General features: G+C 42.4%; 1 protein-coding gene across 3 annotated transcripts in view; it reads left to right on the top strand.

The window, feature by feature from the left end:
* The first annotated feature begins 373 nt into the window (after positions 1–373).
* Positions 374–21,857, top strand: part of NEDD9 (neural precursor cell expressed, developmentally down-regulated 9) — an 89,749-nt gene continuing 68,265 nt past the window's right edge. The window contains exons 1-2 of one of the 3 annotated variants that reach the window (XM_065752305.1): positions 374–523; positions 5,682–5,771. The gene's annotated coding sequence lies outside the window, so the exon portion shown is untranslated. Of the gene's footprint in view, positions 524–1,495; positions 1,630–5,681; positions 5,772–21,857 lie in introns of all 3 variants that reach the window. The other 2 variants (XM_065752304.1, XM_065752303.1) reach the window with 2 other exon arrangements.

The raw sequence follows: 21,857 nt of genomic DNA, 5'->3' as shown, positions 1-21,857 counted from the left end.
GATGTACACTTTGTTGCCTGTGACTGTTTCCTAGGTTGGTGCTGGGCTGCACAGAGCGAGGCAGCCTGTAGCCATCCCTCTGCTAAAGCCCGCAGTGTCACTTTGCAGAAGTATATGATTCAGAATTCTTAGCACTGAAGCAATGTTCTCAGGAATTAGGACTGCCACAGAAAGAACTGTATGGAAATGATTTTATGGGTTAGCTACACCAAACGTGGTACCTAAAGGAGACCGCAGAACTCGACGCATGAGCTGCTTTATTCAAAGCGCCCTCAGCCTGAATATCTGTGAGATCCTGTCAAAAAACAAGGTTTGCTGAGCTGAAAGGAAATGACTAAAACCGGAAGAAAAACATTTGCAGTTTCTCTCTCTTACAAGAAAGAGGAGAGACCAAGTGCAAGCATACTCTTACAACCAACTCTTGCCCAACAAACCACTGGGAGGACACAGCCTTCTCAGGCTACGAACTCAAGGAACAACGTGGGAAGCATCTGCAGAGGGATTTTGGAGCACCCCCAGCCTGGTAAGTGACCCCAGCTGTTCCCCTTGCTTTGAGAGGCAGTGCTGCCTGGCCCAAGATCAGCTGGGTCCCTCTGGACTTATCTGAGCAGCAGCACGGTGGGTTTTGAGCAATCCTGTCAACTTGTGCAAACTCTGTGAAAGCTGCATTATTTGCCATTTTACTGCCACAGGGTGTTTTACTGGAGGAGTATGTTCTGACTGACAGCTGACTGTTGTGATTTACCTCTTCCCACTCTTTTACTACTGTTAAATTCTATACAAAGAGTTGTTTTGCTAGCAATCCTTTCCAAAGGTGAACCAGGAAGCTGGCTGGCAGCAGTGGGTTTATTTGCAGAGCTGTTTGAGCAGTCAAGCCCATCCACCTGCCGAGTGCTGAAAGGAAACTCTATAAACTGTTCTGGAAAAGGCCATCCTTACTCCAAGGAAGCTATATGTTACCAAACAGATCATCAGCATTTAATTGTCTCATCTATTGTATTTATCAGACAGGAAGTTTCTCATTTCCTTTTTACTGCTGAATATACAGTAAAGTCTGGTTCAGACAGTTGTGGATACATCAAGATATAGTGGCAGTTCTCTAAACAGGGCTTCAGCATGTGAGAAAGCTCAAAGACAATTTTAAAATGGAGTCTTAAAGACAGAAGAGATTGTTCTTTGCAAGGTTTGGAAGTAGGTCTGCTCCATCATTCCTATTCATTCCTAGGCTTTCTAGCCTAGAGATTCTCATGTGGTTGAATTTTAATCATGATTTGTGTGTGTGTGCTTAATTTACATGATTCATAATGACTGAGGAACATAACACAATCACTACTCTGCTGGTCTGTGGTGTTGGGCAAGGTGTTTTCTAATGCTGGTAGGATTTGATTTAAGAAGCAGAAAAACAAAATGGCTAAAAAGCATCTGTGAGCATTATTTGAATAACAACTGCAAAGCTGTGTCAGCAGCACACAGCCCTTTCTTTCACTTTCCACAGATGTTCACTGCTGATCTGTGATTGTACATGAACACTCAGGAAATATGACATGGCCACCTGCACCACCCAGCCAGCCTCTGAGAAACACTAGCCAGGGGCAATGGGATAGGATATGTCTTGGGTAACACTGTATTGTAAGCAGAAAATGAATCATTCTGCCCGCTTTCACCTTATTTCAAGCAACTATTTCCTCAGAAAAAGCTATACTCAGAGAAAATGCTCACAGAGTATATTCAGCTAAGCAATGCTCCATGAATTACTAAAGAAGGCCCATTCCTTTTACTGTCCTGGAAGGTTCCTTTGTACTTCTCTTTTTGCAGCCTGTACCTATACAGTTAGGAGGACAAGACAAAGATGGAGATACCTGCACAGTGGTCGAGCTTTACAAAAAGCAATCCTTGGCAAATTCACTAAGGGTTGCTGAAGTCTGTATCAATTAATTCCTCTCTAAATTAGAAAATAACAGAAAGATTCAGCTTGCAGTGTTAAGGCTTCCTCTGAAGCAACATTGCTTCACAGGGTCAGTTAAAGCTGTATGTGCTGTTAAGTGCATCATATAAACAGGAGCCCAAGCTTGACCAAGATTGGTCAAGGGGGTGTTGTGCTGAGGCTAAATGTCTGAAATGTGGATTTTTTTCAGTCTGCTTCTAAGGAGAACAAAACAAGGCAGATAATAACAGCTTGTGCTTCATCAGAGAAGCCACACTGCCTCTTAGAAGCAGCTTCACCTCTCCCTCTGAGCCAGGTGTCATTGTGGCTTATAGGGCTTGCCTGCTTCTGGTGCTGGAGATGAATGAATGGGCTGGGGTCAAGCTTGGGAGGATGGTGAAACACAGCAGCTCACAGCACAAACATTCAAAATTCTAGCCTGCAGCAGTAGGGAAGAGGAGTGTAGATAGGGAAAGGGGAATCTGGTGTTTCAAGAGGGAAGGGGGATGAGGAACAGTGAAGCCATTTGGGGAAGGTGCATCACTCTCTTAACAGTCCCAATCAGCTCCTTCTGCCAGCCATTCTAATCAACTCCAGGCAAGTTTTCTTCCCACCACAACTCCATACAGTCCAATCTGTGCGGTACTCCACAGAGAAGTGCAAACCTGAAGGGTCTATAACATGAAAATGTATCTGATGGCCACTCTAACACCTCCCAGAGCACTAAAATGTCTAGTCTACGTTCTGCTAAATCCAAACTTACGGGTTTTATCTGCACCTGGATAGAGCTTCTCCCAAGAAATCAAGGTGGGCTAATTGATAACAATAGTATTCCATATCTACTCAAATTATCTTTGAATGTAGGTTTTAGGATGCTGTTAGTTTTAACAAAATCATTTTTGCTAGCTTTTAGAACAAAGAATTGTTCTTTTAGAACAAAGTATTCTCTGAGCCCTCTACCATACAAACCTAGTGGCAGGCATTTTACCATAAGCAGCATATTTTAAGCAAATATCAGCATTTCAAAGAAATTTTAAATTTGTACTTTCAAGAATGGAAACTGGAAACTATTGTTCTTGCTACTCAGTGGAAAACTATTTGAATAAATCAAATACTAACCAAAGAGTACATCATGAATATCAAATAAAACATTCCCAACAGCATCCGGGTAACAAACTGAAAAGTAGAGACTATTCTTTGTCTGTGAGTGGTATAACAAGGACTTCATTTGCCATTATTTGGTTTGAAGCATGCGGTAAGCTGTTCTCAGACCCACTGACAACCCACCTAGGACAAGGCCAACAATTCTCCTCTCTCAGCAGTAAAAAAAAAAAAAAAGAGTCTAAATAACCAGATTCCCAGGAGACACAGACAGACCATTATATGATAGTGACAAAAAAAAAAAAATCTTTAATTTATCTTTGCAATCCCTGTGATTAAAACACAGTGATTGTGACTACATGGCACCTGAGAGCAGTTCAGAAAAATGCTGTAAGCACATGATGCTCTGTAGTTGATCCATCCAGTATTCTTGTTGGGAAGACTTCTGAGACTGAGCACAGACACTTTCCCTGAGACAAAAAGGAAGTCTCAAGTGATGTACTCATCACAGCTCAGCTGCAACACCACCTCCTTCAACACCTCAGCAGATGCTGAGATGAAACCCAGCTGCTAGTAGGTTTTGTTGAGGAAAAATCAGATAAATATCTGCCTTATTCCTTCCAAACACTGATCAAGATCCTTGTGTCCAGTGTCTGAGCTATATTGGGGGGCACTGCCCAATAGGGCATTCTAACAAGTGCCTGCTGCTGTCTCTTAGCTTTCTTAGAAAGCCTAAGCATGCTTTCTAGACCTCACCTGCTGTATGGAAATGTCTGCAATACCTATGTGCTCAGCTGGAACAGTGAAAACTCCAGAAGATTTTGTGGCTTTTATGGATGCTCAGACTAAAGCTGGTCTGTGCTCTTTGATGTTTTCTCCCTTCTCCATGCTAGTTTTCTTCCTCTTATCGTCTGCCACTAGAAAAGGACTAAAGTGCTCTTCTGGAAGGTGACAAGCAGTACTAAGGACTAAAATAGCTGAAGAGAAAATGTTTTCCATGTGATCATTAAGAGAAGAAAGTAAAAGGGATCTTACTTTACAAAATCACCCAAACAGCAAGAAATTACCTCAGTTGCTCTGATTCTTAAGTTGAGAGAGGTTGCCTCATCCAGCCTGACTGCTTGTGATTCATCAGCACGTCATTTCTTCATTACACAGAATCACAGAACCGTAGGGGTTGGAAGGGACCTCCTCTAGAGATCATCTAGTCCAACCTCCCTGCCAAAGCATTATAGTAATAATTAATAATAATTAGTTTCACAACATTTCTTGAGACATACTGTGACCTGGTACAGGAACTTGCTCATAGGGGAAGATGTGGCCAAAAAGCATCCACATCTCTGTACTCCCTTTGTCCCTCAGCCACAGTAACTTCTTCATCATGGAGCTTTCCTGTACTCATACAGATATTTTAATGACCTTACGATACAAATCCCATAGAAAAAAAATGTGGGAAAAGATCTCGATTGGAAGTGTACATTTTTGGATAGCAAATAACTGCAATGAAATCATTTGGAGCAATCTGATTTGAGTGACTGGCCACCACAAAGCAGCACGGGACCGACAAGCACAGAAAGAGCCTTGGCTGCTTCTTGTGATAGAAGTGAATCCAAAATGCAGCTAAAAGGAAACAAATCCACTTTCATTAACACTTCATCTTCCTATGAGCAATGGCTTGTTCCACAAGTGCCATCTGAGCAGATGAACTCTTATTTGTCAAAACAGATCCCTGAGTAACTCAATGCAGGACACTCCAGCAGAATTTTGTTTTGTCTCACATTCTCCTGGCATATATTTCTAAAAACATCACCACTGTGTAACAGTGTTGATTATTTCTGCTGAGCTTTTTGATTAAAAGTGGCAAGAACAAGATTTCCTAAGCTGCAATTAAAAAAATAAATAAATAATTTGGAAAACATGGAAAAAAATGCTTAAGCAGATTTTCCACCACAATAATCAGTGCATTATTTACCTAGTTCAAATACTGGGTGGGCAGTCTCACATAAAAAACACCACGTTGTGCTGAACTACTCCATTAAGCATGAAGACTCAGGGTAAGAGGCATCTCTGGGGATGTACTATCCCATACACACATCCTGGGAGATCCTGGGCTTCAAAACGCCCCTCTGAAAATCAAACATTCCCCTTCTTCCAGAATTAGGAGTCTACGATAAATATAACTAGAAAATAATGCTGTTCTCACACTAACTAGACAGCTAAATAAAGGTGCCATGTAGCTATGACTCCTGTCCCAGGACCCCTTCACTCAAAGAGAGAAAGAGGGAGGTTTCATTTACTCCCCCTTGAAGGTGAGTAGCTCACTTTGCAGCCTAGGGATGTGGCTGCTCCAGCAGAGAGGAGGAAAGGGCTCCTTTTTTACCCTTTAGTGACACAGACATTCTTCAATTTATTTTATGGCTAGAGATGACATAGCTGTCTAGAGGTACTCTTGTGAAGAGCCAGCATGGGGGTGGAGATCTACAGCTCCTCCATTTGATGTGGTCTCTTTAAAGGTCACCCACTGGGACCCAACATTGATCAAACTATTTTCACAAAAACAGCAGTGATCCCAATGAAGATTTATATAGCACATTTGTGCTATAGCTCTTGGTTCCTTTTTCTTAAATTACTTAAAGCCATATAATAACTTTCACAGGCATATCGTAGGAGACTGCCAACATTTCAAACATTTCCTTGATGTTGGATGATCACAATTGAAAGGAATGTGAATTTTATCCAGCTGTCGGTAAGGTTTTGTTTTCCTTAATCCCTGAGACTAAATCATTGAATAGTTTTAACCTCCAAACTAAATCTTAATTGAGACTTGCTGTCATTTAGGTTACCGCACAACTCTTCTACCCAAAACACTGAGGCGCCTTTGAGGAAGAGTTGGGTCAGGGGCTCACTCTTGGCATGGGAGCCCATAGCACTTTTTGCTGCTATGAGCTGGCTGTGCAAGAGAGCTTTTCAATATGCAGGAAAATGTGATCAAAGATTCTGTTCTGTATTGAAGTTTCTTCGTTTGAAGTGCTCTCTCAATCAAACCTGTGAATAGTACAACCCAGCCAGGACCTCCACAGGCTAGATATAAAACCAATAGCTTGTGTCCCAGGATGCCATCATTTTGCTTTGTACTGAACACACACTGAAATTAGTAAAGATCAGTAGCAAAGAAGTGGTGAAGGAAATAAAGAGTATTTTAGTACTGTTTCTACTGAAAGAAATTCCAAGCACTCTAGCAGCTAAAGAGCAACATTTTTTTCCATTGACATAGGTCAGGTCCCTTTTCAATGAGGGTGTTTTCTGCCCCACTGCAAAGACCACTCACAGATGCAAGGCGGTGGGAATGGAAATATCAGGGCCAACTCCCCAACAACCATGAATCAATATTAATGGAGAACGAATGTCCTGCCAAAGGCAGAACTGATGGAAAAGAGGGACAGCCATCTGCTCACCACCTCCCTCAGCCCACAGTGTCTCCAAGGAATCTTTCGGGCAACATGAGGGATGGTCTGAAGGACTGTTTAATTTGGAGAAAATCCTAGAAGGATTGCATGTTCCCCATGGCTAGTTGGAGGGTGAAGCACTTACATGGCAATATCAAAACATAACCTGAGCTGAGATTTTCAGCCTCGGGTCTTGATTAAAGACTAGTAGTTAAGAATAATCATTCAGAAATAGGTAGGAAAGAGTAACAGAAGGAATCTCTTTGGAGATCTGTTTCTCCCTTTCTGGAGGGATTGTTGATTGCCAATCTGGGTCTGGATTCCTGACTTTCTGGCAGTTAAAATTAGGCAAGAGGTGTCTGGGTTTCTGCACCAGAGCTTCTCCCTTTCAAACAGTGAGTAAATTCATTCCTGCTTTGCAAGGGAGTCACAAGGCTGAATACAACAGCAGCAGCAGGTTGCTCATATGCTGCGCTGCTAAGTGCCAAAAAGAGAAGAAAAGCCTGCACGTAACAAGCCTGAGCACCTCAGCACTTCACAGCTTTCATGCCAAAAAGAGAAGATCAGCATCTCCCAAAATATAATTAACTGTTCTTTTTATTTGAGCTGTTAAAGTTTCCACATCAGACTCCTTTTTTTTCCAGGATTCAAATAAATCGTAAATCCCAGTGAGCATTTTGTTTTAGGAAAATATTCCCAATAAATACCAGTGAACTTTTGATCTCTGAAGTTATTCTAAACATGTGGCTTAATGATAACTAATAATAACTGCTAATTCTCACCAAAATTCCCAATCCCTATGATACTTTTGCCAAAAATCAAACCAATCAAACAGCACAGGTGGGGCACCAACTGACTGCTGCAAGGGTCCTGGGAGCCTTGCCAGAGCCAGCAGTACCCACTGGCTGCAAGGTAATCCAAGAGAGCACTGCACTGCACTAACAGGACAAGGCCAGTAGATAGGGAGAAGTGGTTATTCTCCTCTGCTGCAGGCTTACCAGAGCATATCTAAACACTGTGTCCAGCTATGAGCCCCCTAGTGCAGGAAAGACACCAACTACATGCAATGAGTTCAGCAGAGGGCCACCACAATGTTGGAGCATTTGGTCTGGGAAGAGAGGCTGAGGAAACAGGCCTCATCTTGTCTAGAGAAGAGATGGCTTCCAGGGGACCTAACAGCAGCCCACTGGTACCTGCAAGGTCATGATTAAGAAGGCTGAGACAGGCTTTTCACAGACACATGTGGTGGCATGATGAGACACAAAGGCTGTGCACTGCAATAGGGGATGCTCTGACATGATATGAGAATAGACATTTTCCCCACTTGGACAGCCAAGCAGTGAGCAGAGCAAGTTGTGCCAACAAGTCATGCAGTCTTCACCCTTGAAAACTTTAAAGATCAACTGGACAAAGCTCTGAGTGACCTGTTCTGATCCCTGCTTTGAGCAGGAGTTTGGCTTGGAGCAGCTAGATGAACTCACGTGGTCCCTTCCTACCTGAGTTATTCTGTGAATCTTCTACTAAAAACTGTAACTCGTCACGAAGGTCATAGAAATGCTGGCAGACATCACTGAACAGTTGGCAAGAACACAGAGTGTTGGTAAATTATACATCTCCACTAACATCATATTCACTTAGTTCAAGATCTTACGAAGCAAAAGCTCAAAGATTATCGTCACAATTATGTGAGTAGCCAGGACTAAATGCTGATCTACCAAGATCTGGTCTGGAGCCAGGTGAAGTAAGTGGAAAGTTTGAGGGTACGTATCAGCTGACTTAGAATGCAGATATCCAAACCTGAACTCATTATTGGCAACTGATTGACCGCCCACCAAGAGAAGTCTGTCCACATCTTTAGACAGAAATCTAAAATAGTTCTGACTGAGTGCCAAAACACATTTACTCTTCTGACTATAAAGGGAGTCTGTCTGACTGCTCTGGATACAGCCATGTATAGTGTTGACCTTTCAAGTGAGATGAGATGGATCCTACCCCTACTGACTTCAGCCAGGGGATGGATTATGCTTGGAGCCTGTTGTGGTCAACACAGTCAGACTCAGAACTAAACTATTCAAAGTCCATTCAGAAATGCACTTCTGGTGCAGTTTCCCATTTAGGGTTCTATTCCCACAGTTCTCTAATCTTAACTATTTACTGTCAGAAATTCTTTCTTATCTAGTATGTGTACTACAGCTTATAGGAAGAAATTGAGTGAAATTTCATAACGAAAAGCATGAGAAAAACAGAAACGAAAAATACCTGACTCTATTAGCAGACCTTACAAGTAATGCATGTATAGTGGGATAGAATAGCTTTTCTGTGATTCCAGGCCTAGGTATGCTGTGCTGGGCAATATGAGCCTGTACTCATGTGCCACAGAAATGGGAAAAACTTCCCACAATACTATGGGAAAGGCTTCCAACACAGGTTAAAAAATGTGTGTGCTAGGCACTGACCTCGGGACACTGTCCATGCAGAGGGTGCTCCTGCACAGAGCAGATGGAGATGGACAGCAGGCAGGGAGTCTGCTTTCATCGAAGATGCTGGGGTTAACTCTGCAGCTTCACAGTCCATTTCTGCATGAGGCCACATGAAGGGAATTGAGATGCTGATCCAGGTTAAAAATAGCCACATGGGAGGCTGGACGGAGAGCAGTACAGCAGCCAGCTGCTCCCAGCAGGCGATGCCAGCAAAGCAGGAGGAAGGGTGGGATTGCTCTTCTCAGCAGCTACCAGCTCACGGTGGCTACTGCTGCAGTGCAGTCTCTGAGCTGAGCCTGCCATGGGGGGTCTGGGTGACTCCCACACACACACTGGAAAAAACATCGTACAGAAAAGAACAACTGACTTCTCTTGGAGAGAAACATTATCTTTCATGAGGCAAACTGAAATAGCAAACAGTTTTTCAAATAAGTGGGCCTGAAGAAATGCTGCATGCCCAACTCCTGCCCATATCCTCTGGTGACTATGCCAACCTACTGTCAATTGTTGACTGCCCCAGTCAATATTCATTTTCATATTGTTTAAAGGTTTCACCTCCACTGTCCATGTTTCCACTTCTTTTACTTAGTTTTATAGTGCTGATCCCTCCATCTCTGAGCCATGCCACTTGCCTTGGTTATATGAAGAGTCAGTGTTAGCCTATGAGTGTGAGCAAGCAGAGTGCTGAATTCCCCAGCTGACCCAAACAAGTCAGCTCTTGAGTTTCCTCTGTGAAATGCTGATATAGTGGTTGGGAATACCAAGGCAAGCATGCAGTTTTGACAAAACAAGCTCTTATCAATAGGTTCCATGAAGCAGATCAAGCATAAGGGCAATCACAGAAATAGCAAGGTTGCAAAAGATCTCCAAGGTCATCTAGTCCAACCATCCACCTACCACCAGTATTTCCCCTCGAAACCATGCCTCTTAGACAACTTCTAAACATCGATACAATTGATATGAAAGAAAAGTTCAAGACCCCAGTCCTTAAACTTTCTCTACACTTCAGCTAGCACAGCTGTGAAAACATGAAAATAAAAAGACTCCAAAATTTTGATCCTAGCATAGGCATAATCATACTCAACAGAAGTCCTCCTACAGGCAAACTTCATTTGGGAAATTTACATCTATTTTTTCTCAGATAAAGTCAAGCTTCTTCCAGCCTCCCAAGTAGTCACAACTAACACGAGATGCATTATACACAATCTGTGAGAGAAAAGCTTGCTCTGTGTTGATTTTGTTGGAAGTAATAGGAAGGCCCTTCAAAAAGGACAAGAGGCTTTTTGAACGTATTAGTGATGCTGGTACTCATTTCTGGCCCATGATGCCTTAGTAGGGTGTATTCAGGTACAAGTCACTCTCACACAGGACAGATATTTACACATATTATATTGTTACACTTCTCATACGCCTGACAGGACTCATAAATTGCCTATGCTGATCTCCATGGTGGTGGAGGCAGTCCATTTATGAAAAAGTCAGTTATCTCTATGTTGATTAACAACCCTCTAAACCTCCCTTTCAGTTTCTATCCTTCTATCAAGAAGTTCATTCTGATTCAGACCTCCCTACATATACACGTACAGCATCTTTGTTACCTCTCAGTCTTTATCAGAACTTCTCTTCCTCACAGAGTAGCAGAAAGGGAACCAAGAGTTTCCCTTTCTATCTTTCTTTGATGACTGCAATATACTTATTGCTATGTTATAATATACTCATGCTTTGTTATGATTTTTTTTTAGCTTGGCAGATATTATACTATACTAGATTTATATTCTGATGACATGCTAGATTTGAAAAATCAATTGCAAATTGACATCAATATTCAGTGTGTCATAAACCCATGTAAGAGGCACACTGTTAATTCCTTTTGTATTCAGAACTTCATTCTTTCACTGCCATCTTGAAAGGCTGTCTTCAGCTCAACAGTCACAGTGAAAGAGCTTCAGGGCTTGTTAGACCTTGAAAGGCTGCAAGTTAGCAGGAGGACTAAGCTAAACATGGTATACAAGGCAGCTTGCTCTTGCTAGCAGCAGCATCCCCAAGGAGCTTCACCCTTGGTTTGTAAGCTGAAAGATGACTCTAGCTGCCTGCTCTGCTATCTGTACCTGAGGCACTCAGATCAAACCAAGTTTCACTGCACAACTGCCTGTAACACTTGAACATTGGACTGTTTCCAGACATTCACTGTTTTTACTCAAGATTGTCAAACCACAGTATTTCATCATGACACACGTGCCTCACATAAACTTGTTTACCAGTATCCTTTTTCTAATGGGCTGAGTTCTTGCTGTTTATAGACTGATAGGCAAACCCAACATCCCAATTAAGTGGTTGGATATTGACACTGAAAGCAAAAGACATTTTTAGTTGCCTGTTTTCTAATCTGAATGTACTCTCAGCACTTAGCCATTAATTAATTACTAGATACCTCTTTGCTTTTCAATACCAGTGGAAGAATATCAAATCTTGTCTTTCACAAACTGACTTAGCTTCTTCCTCCTCTCTTTAGACAGCATGGTTCAACCTATGCTCATGCTGCTAAGCCACTCTGTTCTCTGCCCATCTGTCAACATCCCCTTAAAACATGTAAACACCAGAAGAGGACTTGGTATTTCAATAATGGTCTCATTAATGTGGTACACATGGAAATATCACCTCCTTGACCTTTACTCAGCAAGACAGTAGCATTTGCTCTCAGGTATACTGTATCACAAAGGAAGCACGTGTTTAACTGATTACATACCATAACAACCAGCCTGGTTAAGTCACTGGTTTGCAAAACACTGCCTATATAATATGACTATAAAGCACACTTTTAGTCTGCAAGTACTTTGAATATGACATGCAATTCAAACACACATTGTTTCTAAGAGAGGAGTTTAACAGACAGAACAGTTTTGTCCTTGACACCATCCTAAAATTACTTCATCACTGGTTGTATCATCATGGTTTTTGTCTAATGAAATACATTATTTGCTCTCAAGCCAAGAACCAAGTGACTGAGCAGCTCTGGGCCAAGGACTGGGACTTTAGGTGAATCTGCAAGAAGTGTCCTTTCTGAATGATTCCCTCTTTGCAATTGCTTTATCAAGTATGACTACCTGCCAAATTGCAATTCAATCAACGTCTTGAATTCATCTTATATACTTCTTGTGTTGTTGTGACTCCAAATGTCATCTGGAACAAAATCACTTGCCCTATAGAAATTTATACAGAAATGTATATTTAAGTAAATATCAAAACCACTACCCTTATCAATAAACAGGTGACATCTTACAAAAAGCACATTTATTTTTTTATGAGATACACTTTTCAAAAACTACACTGATTACCATTAATTTTGTTACCTTCTCTTAACTCCTATATATCAGGTATCCTGCAGTTTACCCCAGAATTTATCAGCTTAATTCCTGCTCTTCAACTATTTGAGTCTCCCCTTCCATCCTTCACTTGAAGGCTTCTTGGCCATTCTGACAACTTTTACTTATTGTCCCCTCTGTGGGGTTACAAATAAAATTTCTCAGAAGAAAAAGCATGGGTGCTTAAAGCAAACAAACAAAAACTGGTGGTAGAAAACTCGGTTAAAACTCTGAAAACTTTCACCCTTGCCTTTCTTTTGGCTGAGGAAGGAAGCTGATGCAGGAGGAGTACGAAGACTTGACTCCTTCTTACATCAAGATCTTACTGTATTTCCTTGAAGCAATGCAGCTCTAGGACAACCTCTCCATTGCATAAACTGGGAAGACACAGCCGCCAAAGGTGGAAGGAGTGGACAACAGACCTTTGGGACATGTCAAATTGTGCTTGGTGCATCTCTGAGCATGGTCATTACCTTGAGTTTGCCCAGCTGACGTTATTTAAAGAAGGGGTAGAGCTGAGTTAAGTTAGGACTGACCACCTGTGTAAAGAGATACTCCAAGATATGAATGTTCCAGGAAGACGGATTAGTGGAGCCCAAGATCCCAAATTCCTGGCTGGAGACAGCTGCTGTTTCTAGTTTCACAGACAGCAATGCAAAAGCATCTATCAATTCATGTGCAGGTTAGTACCGCTACCTCACAGTGACTTAGTGCTAAATTCCTGCACTGGGAACTCAGGTGACCTCCCAAACCCAGATGGAAGGTTTTAAGAACTGAATTATTACTCACATACCACAGGAGAGTAACTGATATGCTGAAGTGTCTTTGACTAATGTATTTTGTCTAAGTTTTCAGCTGCTCCAAAACTGTGTCCGATTTATTACTTCTGACCAGAAATAGGATAACTTGTGTGGCAAGTTTTACCAATTAAGAGAGAACAGTTTGTACAATGTTATTGACACCTGTATCAGAGAAGAAACAGCCACTACCCCTCACACAATATTTAAAGGGCAAAAAATCTTTAATGCCATATGCATGTTCATGTGAGGAAGGGAAAATGCTGGCAAGAGCTATGCTATAAGCACATCTGCGCTCAGAGAACAGACATTCAGTATTTAAGGAATGGCTCCCTGATGCTCAGCTTTGAAAGTGGAACAGATATTTAGTGCTGGCTCTGAATTTTCCAGCTTTGGAGTTTAAAGCAACGTGAAGTAGTCTTTGCAGCACTGGAGCCATTCCACACAGATTTGCTCACTGGGCTTAGCTTACACGGCTACTCTGGGGATGGCCAGCCTTCAAGAGGTGGTCCTTGGCTGCTGGAGTTAATCCAGCAAAGACTCACTCACTGTTTCTGTAGACCTACTAGGACTAGGTTTAAGTGCTATTTTCCTACTGATGGCAATACTTAGGAAACTAGGTAAGAGTTAAGGACTTCCTGGAATTATGCAGGAGGTACTAGGAATTGTGAAAGGCGACAGCTAAGGGACTACCAAAAGAGGTCTTTGCACAAAGCTTTGGTCTCCACCCTGCCTTCTTCCTCCTTGTCAGGAACACCCTTCCCCTCACACAACCTGTCCTGGTGCTTTCTCTTGGATGAACTCCCTCCCTCCCAGCAGGAAGGGCAACAACAGGGCAGGGGAAACTTGTGCAAAGCTAAATAGTGAGGCAAAGCATATCACTCAAGTAGCAGCAGGCACGCTGACCTGCTGCAAGGCACCTCTCTGGTCAGCTTGTTTCAATTACAAAAAGGGTGAGAACCACTCAGCTGAAGGGATAGGGAAAACTTGAGAGCAGTGCTATGGAAAGCCTCTTTCAGGTCAGACTGTGTTCCCAGAGCAAATCTTTTGAGATGCTCCCAGCAGTCCTACCATCACGTGCAACACTCTGAGATACACCTCCAAAAGTTTAACCTGGAAACGCACGAACTTCAGAGCTGAAAAAACAAATAATTATTGAAACAAACCAACCAAAACAAAACTAACCCACACTTTTAGCAATAGATTTGCTCAGTCTCTGTTCACAGTAAGCCCTAAGCTATGGGACGGTTCACATTAACTGCTGACACTTAAAACAAAAGCAACAGAAATTGGTGGAGAGGGGAGGGGATGATAAGACTGGGTAGGATAAAACAGTGAAGGAAGGAAGTAGAAGGAGAATAAAGCACCAAAGCAGACAGAGAGCTCTTAAAATCCTGCAGGAGGAGGAAACACAGAGGAGCTCAACCACTTCTCTCTCCCAGCAAAAAATTCTCATTGCTGGGCTTTCATCAGAATTACACCAAACCCCTCTCCCACTGGTGCCAGCTGCCATTCAGACCACCCAACATTGCTGGTGGCTGTGGGACAAAGAACAGGCAAACGGAGATTTCAGTCCCACTTGGTGAACCTAGAACAGTGGAAAATCTTAGAATGCTGGCACTACAGCCTGCTTGAAATGTCCTATGTCCACCACAAGATCTCAAAGATGTACCAACCTACTGACATGCACATTCTGTCCTTCACATCTACCACCCCACAGCCTTCACATATCCAGATCCCTCTGTTCAGAGGCACCATCCACTTCTCTAAAGAATCCTTTCTGGAAAGGATCATTGAGAAGACAGAAATCTGCATCATCACGTAGAAAAAGCCTCTGCTTTAAGTATTTCTCCCCTTGAAAAACATTTTTAAGATTATCTATTGTTAAAGAAAATTTTTCTATTGATACACCCCTCTATATCGGGGAAATATTTGAGTTTAAAAAAGGATTAGTCTGAAGAAAAAAGTTGAGAAAGAAAGAGAGAAAGAGAGAAAGAAAGAAATCTGAGAAAAGCATAGCCCTCTTTCCCTGCACTGTATTATTTAAGTTTTGAGCATAAATAATTTTTTTTGTTTGTTTTAGAGTTCTTTATAATAAGGTCAAGCATCAAAACAAGAATAATTGTGACCCAGAGTTTTTCCACCCAAAAATATCAAAATGTGCTCTTTGAAATTAAGAAAAAAATAACAGCTAGTAAGTCCCTGAAAATTATCAGTTCTTATCAAAAGGATTAATTTGAAATAAAGTAGGACTTTTTACTACAAAAATGACTTGGAGAAAGTCACTTCCATGCAACTTCTCTAACAAGGCTGTCAAACGCCTTGTGCTCATCTCCCAGGGAAACTGTTCTGTAAACTGAAACCTCCTGGTATTGCAAAAGCAGGAAGAGACTGCTCTGACCTCCACAGTTTCCACACTTAGAAAAGCATGTTCCAGTGTCACCAGAAAATGACTTGTACTGCCCCGTTGAATGCCGACTCTTTTCCTCTGACATCTGTCTAACAGAAAAAGTTTTTATATATAACTATGAGTTTATGACCAGTGGCAAACTAAAGCAGAAGTACTGAGTCTGCTTTAGTTTGCCCATGCACACATGGGAGCACTGCCAGGGCCACTGGGTCACAAATCCCAATCTTGTCCAGTGTAAATCACTTAGCACATTTGAAAAATGCACAGTGTCGTAAAGGGCAACTTCTCATCCTCACTCCCAAGGCTTGCACCTGCTGCCAGTTTTGTTGGCAGAGTTCTCCCAGCTTCTCTTCTGCAAGCCCTGTCCAATTCTGCAGGCAGATGGCCACAGGACAGGAAGGAGAAGGTGGGGTCAGAAGCCAGGCCCCACTTGTCTGGCATGTCAGTAACCAGGAAGCCAGTCAGCACGTGCATGTCGTATCACCCACCGTGTGTGCTGCCTCACCTTGCGAAGACATGAAGGAAGAGGCTGAGATAACTGTGGCTTCCAACAGCTCTTTTGCTAAGCCTAGTGCTTGTGGCATAACTTAGCTTTGAGATGCAAAAGCCACTGCTTTCCTTATGCTTCTCCTGTCAGGCTGTCTGCACTAAGGAAGAAAGAGCTGGCACCTGCAGAAGTAGAGGACCGATCCAGGGAAAGAGTGGGAAGCAATGTTTCAGGTTCATTTCCCAGTTGTTCCACATTATGGCAAATGCATGTTTATACAGGTGCAGCCAAGGTGTCTGATAAGACTACACACTGTCACCTCTTCTTTTCATCTGCTGCTAACATTTTTCCTTTAAAATAGATCTCAGATGCAACTGCACGCATCATCTACAGTGACAGATCTCTGGAAGATGGAAGCCACAGCTGTCCACAGAGCTCCAACAGGTGACATTTTCATGTCTATATTGAAAGCACGACCTTCTGTTCAAGGTCTGCCCAGATTTGTTTCCTACAACCATACTGCACTGAACCAGATTTATTTGTTCCCATGAGCTACAGCGCATGAATTTCACATTAAGTGATCTAATCAAGATCAAACGGCTCAGAGCAATATACACAACAGCTCTCGTTCCCACTATTGAAATCAAAATGCATGGCCTTGCATACCTGAGGTGAGATGGAAGAGCAGAGGACAACCAGGCATTGCATAGGACATACCACTGGAGAGAGCCCTTAGCACCACACTCCACCTTGTACCGATATAAACATGGAAAACATTCAATGACCCAGCAAAGGAAATACTGTTTTCAATGCCAGATCCCAAGCTGAACTGGCACGAGCCCTGGGCACAGTCTGTGCAGCAGTTGGTGCTCTCACAAGCTGAATTCCCCTGGAACCGGTCCAAGTCAAGGCCGGGTGTCAGTTCCTCATACTATCTCCCATGGGTGGCACACTCTGCAGCAGATCTGCTGGAGCATGAAGCTCTTAAAAGCTGTTTTTGTATGTGAGAAAACCAAATACCATTACCTGTTTGCACCGTTTGGCTGCCATGGTGCCGCCTGGCACTCACCTCCCTGTCTGTGCCATGACCTCATCCTCCTCCCATGCCAGAGCATTCCAGGTGAGCCTCTCATGCTGCAGCACAGGAGTTCCTGTAAACAAGTGGTTTTCATTAGTGGTCAAACATAAAGAAAATAGCTTACAGAACCTTTTTTTTTTTTAGATCATATGTATATATATACCTATACAAGTATATGATGGAGGCTCGTTGAACTTTGAAAGCTTTTGCTGCCAAATAGTGTGCCCTTCTTTTTGTTAGCAAACAGCATGTATACATTTCTACTTGGCTGACTGTAATTGGTATGCTGGTGAGATGTTTATCAGGGGATGTAATTTGCTGTGATTGATGGACTGAAAAGAAAACAACAAAAACAAAAACTCACACACCAATGAATGGCTTAGAACATTACAAGCAGTGTTTTCATGTTTATCCCAGTGCTGAAAGCAATTATCCTTTGGCAAATCTACAGGAGGAAGAATTCTGACTATGTGATAGCACTGCAAGTAAGCCAAGGGAAGACAAGCTTTAAGGGAATGAATTGATCCTCCTGGAGCAGAACTGGATGGGTGCTGAGAGGAAAGCATGTCTGAGATAATCTCCCACTATCACATGCACATCCCATCACACAGAAATGGATGAGGACCTATTTATAGGGCTTCAAATGAAGAGCTGACAACTGGTACTTAACTATACACACTTAAGTATGCATCTTCTTAAGTAACTCCTGCCTTTTACAAGCACATTTGGTTTTAATAAAAGCTTATACTTCGGATTTTGTTTTTACTTTTTGAACACAAGTCTGAACTAGTCCTTTTGTCTACAATTACAGCCCTGACAGCTGAAACCATGATTTACTTCATCAGCGGTCATTCATCTCACGAGGCTGGACACTAAAAATCTACCATCACCTTGGACAGAAGTCCTTTCCACTAATGTTTAAGCACTTCAGCCTCTTAATCTCACATGGAAAATCATTCATGACAGCTGGGAGAAACAGAAGCAGGAGTAAAGGCAGCTACTCCACTCTCACACAGTGTTTGAAAGATGGAGTTTGCTGGCTAAGGCCCTTACCCTCCTTGTCAGACATGGCACCCAGCCACCATGGCACACATTTTTGCACAAAGCAGAGGTGGCAAACATTGTGGCCACTAAAGCCCAAACAACATGCTGGCTTACTCAATTTGAGATTTAGAGACTTAAGTATTAATTTGTTTACTTGGTAAAGAGGTCCAGTTTGGTAAAGAGTTAGAGCTGTTACTCACAGGTTTGCATAAAGTAAAACTGGAGGAGCTTGTGGTTTTTGCCCTCCAGAACGAGCTTTTGCTTCTTGGTTCATAAGTGTGCTAAAGCTTAAGCCAGTGCAAATCACTGTTTACACCATGCAATGGGAGAACCATTCAAGGATCCCAGCTCAGCTCTCATAATAGAGGAATCTGAGGCACCAACAGTCAGGAGAACAAGCAATGAGATAGATCATTGTTATGCTGACTCTGGCAGTTTCTATATCCCTCTACATTTCTAAGTTCATGCTCCTTCCCCTAGAAACTTCATACCTAGACCAGACCACTATGCACCCAAGCATCTTACAACCAAAATATTTAACTAGATCATTTGTCCTCCTCACTCAACTTCAAGTGACATTCACTACTTCTAACTCAAAAAGCTGACACATTATTGCCAGAAACAAAATACAAGTTGCAGCAAACTTTCAATGGCAATTGTAGAAATAGTGCCCCACTACCATCACCTAACCGTCATTTCAAATTCCTTTGTGGGACTGCAAGCCTTTCCTCACACTCTGAATAGAATACATTAAAATGTTTGATGTCTGTCATGCCTTACGTCCAAAGAGTTTGCTTATAATGCTTAACTCAAAGAGGAGATCTTTGGCTTCAAAGCTAGCACTAGGAACAAAGCTCACAACTTGTAACCTTTTCTTCTGCCTTTGGTGGAAGAAAACCTTTTCTTTGCACCTTTGGCACGGAGCAAGTTAACTAGTGTGTGATGAAGCAGAAGACACAGCCACAGTTCTGGTCTATGTTTACACAGGCAGCAGCAGTTTCTGATGATGATTTCCTGAATATTACTGGAACCAAGTGATTCCATCCTATGCAGTGCTCACACAAGCTGTAGCACCATTCTCCTACAGACTATTCAGGTAGAACCCTACGGGTGCCTGAAGCTGCTGCCTGGTTACATGCCAACTTCTATAGCTCATCTGTTGCTAAATGTGGAAATATTTATTTCAGGACCAAGCTGGCCCTGCTCAGTTGAGCTCATGTGCTGTGTAGAAGTGGACTGATGTCTGTCTGCACACTGGCAGACCCCAGGGTGTTCCTGGTACACACAGGGTGAGTGACTCCAGGAGCTATGTCAACCTCCCCCAGGCTCTGCTTTGCCACCCATGAGAAAATCTTCACTTACATCAGAACATGAGGACTCCTGCTGATACGTGCAAATCCAACACAGAACCAAAGCTTTATTTCCCTTTAGCTTTTAACTATTCTGCTTATTTTGCTTTAATAATAACTCATGTCTGCTGTTCCTTAGGTTCTTTATGACCCCCTGTGGCTCACAACTTACCTCCTTCTACTCCATGCCACTGCAAAAGGCTTGGTGGGTGGCAAATGTCCCATCTGCAGTGCTGCAGATAACATGAGGCTGTAAATTTTTCTACAAGATTTGTGTGGTAGTTATCCCTAGGCAGCTCATTCAGTATAGTTGGAACCCACAGAGACACGCCTCCAGCTTTTGCACTGCCACCCAAACTGACGTGTCTGAGTGCAGTCATGGCCCAGCACGCACTGAGCTCCTATTGGTGCAGTACTCAATCCTAATCAGTCTCTCTAAAGTTGCTCACTATTTGCAAATATGTTGAGAGGCCCAAAGCAACAGCTTACAGCAGAGCAGGTAATGGTATGGTACAGAAGCGTATTTCAGAGCTTGCATTCATTTGTTCTAATTGCCTGCGCTTTAACATGGGCTGCTCTGCAACAGACAGGAAAGACATTGCCCAATGCTGCCAACATGTAGCCCAGCTTCTCTGCTGAGCACCAGAGTAGCAGCATTTAGCAACAGCTTGATCTGGGAACACGGTCTGGGATCTGCACACTGCTTGCAGAGCATCAGCGGCACTTATTGCATGGCAAGGCACATAGGACATGGCTTTCAGAGTCCATACATATCTGACTTGGAAACACAAACTTCATCCTTCTGAGCAGAAGGCTTAGAAAATGAATCTTCAGTTTCCTCTCTTCACCCTGGGCAAGGTATTTACCACTAGAACCAAGCACCATGCATCAGCAATTTACATTCTGCCCACTGCTTTTTTGTGAATGAATGAGACTGAATGAATGCTGCTTGGAACAGATAACACTATCAAGAAACATCAGTCAAGCTCACTTACAGCTCTCAGGAACACCAAGGTAGCCCAGGTCCCTTCCACCTTGGATCTATAAGCACAGACACAACAGCTTGAAAGAAGAGGAAAAACACATGGGGCTGAAAACAATATATACATTTTAAGTGTATGTAGATTTGTATATACACAAACACACACTCCAGACCTCTCTGGCACATCTCACTCTAGCACTTGGAGCACCAAAAATGATTACAACTTAAAAAAATACTTTGGTTACAAAGTCAGCTAGCCTGAATTAAGCCTGTATAAACAGCCTTTATAGCTGAATTTTGTAGCTTTAGTCTTCACCCACATGCATTTTATCACTTCTCCACACAAATCCACTGCCTCATCACTTACATACTGTAAATTAAGTACCAGTCAGGGGCTGTACTCTAATAAGTTTAGAAGGGCCCTGTTGTACTTATTGCAGAAGACATAATATGCTGCTGATGTAGTGAATGCGGCTAGTAGGAAGAAAAATCACAGTCTCCTGTTTAAAAAAAATCAAAGTTTCCATAACTTCAGAGTGCATCTGAAAGCACTGCAGTTCCTACAAAATGCTTATTACTTTATTTAACCCCAAGCTTCAAAACCCCCAAATTCAAAACATCCAAACTAGGTAGGCAACTATAGCAGGATTTATCTTTGAGAACTTCAATTAACCAGTTAATTAACTGGCTAATGGCTAACCTACAAAGCAGACAGCCAAGACTTCTCCAAAGAGGCACCTCCAGAAGGAGAAATCACTCATTAACATTCTAAAAAAAGGCTCACCTATGGTTTAGAAACATCTTTCTCCACTCGTTGAGAAGGAGCTCAAATGAGATGCTTGTCAGCTAGCAAACCAACTTTTGCCCTGAATGATGCTGAATGAATTTCATCCTTTTTGCTCTTGTACAGTATGTCTCTTCTCACTTGGCAGGTGTGAGGGCATCTATGATAACAGCACCACCAGGTAGCCAGACAGAAAAGTAACTTCACAATTCAGGGCTGAGGAGGACAGACTGCACATACAAAATAAGGCCTGAGATCATGCAGTATGAAATGGAAACAGAAAGGGAATAACTATAGCTGAGTAATAAGGTGAAAAGTTTTTATCGTTTAAGTGATTGGACCTCAAGCAAAGGTCAGACCACCTCAACTTTGGCGTTATTTTTTCTAACAAGCACTATCAGTATAATCAATATGTCCAATCAAACCTTAATAGGATGCCTCTAACATCATGTTCCAAATATACTAGAAGAAATACACTGGAATAACAGATTTCCACTTGTGAAATGGCCTTCTGTGAGGAATGCTTACACCACTCTACTTGAGCTAATTCAAGAGCCCATAGCAAAGCAAGACCCTTCACACTCCTACAGAGGATGAAGCATCTTACAGAGAA

The sequence above is a fragment of the Cyrtonyx montezumae genome, unplaced genomic scaffold (assembly GCF_038088225.1).
Source record: "Cyrtonyx montezumae isolate F1298 unplaced genomic scaffold, pur_monq_1.0 scaffold_8, whole genome shotgun sequence".
Classification (NCBI taxonomy): Eukaryota; Metazoa; Chordata; class Aves; order Galliformes; family Odontophoridae; genus Cyrtonyx; species Cyrtonyx montezumae.
Note: the sequence above shows the minus strand (reverse complement) of the source record. Positions and strands in the feature narration are given on the sequence as shown.